The sequence below is a fragment of the Haemaphysalis longicornis genome, unplaced genomic scaffold, assembly GCF_048455015.1.
Source record: "Haemaphysalis longicornis isolate Haplotype H1 unplaced genomic scaffold, Haemaphysalis longicornis Haplotype H1 scaffold_7, whole genome shotgun sequence".
NCBI lineage: Eukaryota > Metazoa > Arthropoda > Arachnida > Ixodida > Ixodidae > Haemaphysalis > Haemaphysalis longicornis.
Window position 1 is genome coordinate 19,097,159 of NW_027526422.1, and position 2,117 is coordinate 19,099,275.

Below are 2,117 nucleotides of genomic sequence, written 5' to 3' on the forward strand. Positions count from 1 at the left end.
AATTCCTCCCCTGAAAACACGCCAAACTTTCCATTCCTCGACCTTTCATTACCATCCCTCTCATGCTGACTGTGTTCCAGCGGTATAATCTTATTCGACAGGTTTGGAGACTGTTGTTTGGAACGTGGACTTGGACGCGAGCTTTGTTCCCTTTTGTGCTGTCCACCCCCCGTTCCTCTTTCCCTTCGCCCTCCAGTCCTCTTCCTCTTGTTGGCACCCTCCTGCTAACGTGACCCCGGGGCGGAGGGTAAGTTACGAGGGCACAAGCATTTCCTTACTGTACACCTGCGTGTTTTCGCGTTCCACTTTGCGTTATTATTTTAGCGGCTCCTCCGCTATATTCGTGCCCTGTTTATTCGAGGGACGTGCTCCTTACAGCTTCGTGTCCGCGTTCATTAGTATCCCTCTCAGTCCTTTCACAACTAAGCACGCGCCTATATCTCTCCTGTTAACCAGGTGGCACATCCTTCGGAACGCTGCGCCGCATGCCCGGCACTGCGGTGCAGTTCATTTCAGTTCGGTTTATCTTTGCCTTAGATTGCCACTTAGACCTACAGTTAAGGGGCGAAGCCCCTTAGCGGCTCGGGCTGTCGGCGTATCCTGTCGGCATCGTCGTTTCATGTAGTCACGGTACTAAAACACCGGGACACTCGTTTTCCAACGCCACGTGCTAGAACGTCTCATCTCCGTGAGCAAAAACGCGTGCTAAAAGAACAAGCCGGCACACTCGTTTTCCAACGCCTCGCGCTAGAATGCTTCGTGCTTCAAAGACACGAGACTTTTACAGCAAAGCTGCATATCTCTACCCCCCAACGGTTTCATCTCCGTGGGCAAAAACGCCAAGGCGCCAAGAATACACTTATACACTGCATGCGTCTCCCCTCCCTGGGTTTCACGGTAGTTGAGATGGCCCTGGATTTTTTTTCCCAGGCTTTCTTCGCACATGCAAGCGAATTCAGAAGTTGCGCAACCGCAAGCGGTTACTTCTTTTTGGTATGGCTGAGGACTCTGAAAACGCTCGAGGGCGAAAAGGGCAATCCGCACATGCACACAACGCGAGCTCTTTTATGCGTTGTTTGTCACACCACCGCCACCGATAGCGTAGTTTCGTAAGGTTTTCTTTTTTCTTATTTTAATAGGCACATGTTCATCGCCCACTATATCTATTCAACTTTACTCGTACGCTGAACGTAAATAAAGGTACTGACGACGAGTCCTCGCAAGTCTCCGCTACTCTTGTTACCTCTAGCAGCCCTCTCCGGACACGGATGCAGTCATTATGTGCCCGTGGCTTGAACCTCCTCTTTCGCAGAGCATGTTATAAGCTCCGCGTTACGTTAACCTTAGTGTGAGAGTGTTTTCAAGCTTTACGCGCCACTAAAAGAAATTTCCAGGGAATAAACTGGCCGCCAAAGCATTAGCAGGTAATAAATTACAGTGCTATAAAGTAAGGCTGTTTTAAGCGAAAGCACACCAATTTAATTTAATTTAATTTAATTTAATTTAATTTAATTTAATTTAATTTAATTTAATTTATTTAATTTAATTTAATTTAATTTAATTTAATTTAATTTAATTTAATTTGCAAGTATTACGTTGCAAGGACGTAACGTGTTGAATAATAAAAGCGGCTACTTGTGCGCTTTCTATATTTCTAATGATGCTCTATTTTAAAGATCAGTGCAACGTAACTGCGTTATGTAGCTCTAATGGATAATATAATGCTCGCTCAGTTGAAGTTTGGTGACCTTAAAAGCAGGGTGTCTAACCGGAACCCAACCGAACCGAAAACTGGAACCGAACCGGCATTTCTGTCGGAACTGAACCCGAAACCGAACCGTCATTTTTTGAAATCGCTGAACCTTAACCGGAACTGAACAGAAAAAGTAAACAATGGTTACCGGTTCACAGCGAAACGGTTCGACCACCCGTTGCTGATAATACGCGGTCAATCTCATCGAGGGCTTTTCTCTTTCACGCGAGATCAACTTCGTAACCTCTCACGCACTTTTCCCCTTTAGAGCAGTCACAACACTATCAGCGCTTTATACGTGGTCGCGACATGGGGAAATGTATGTCCGGCAGCGCGTGCAGAGTACAAGGCTAAGCAAATGATG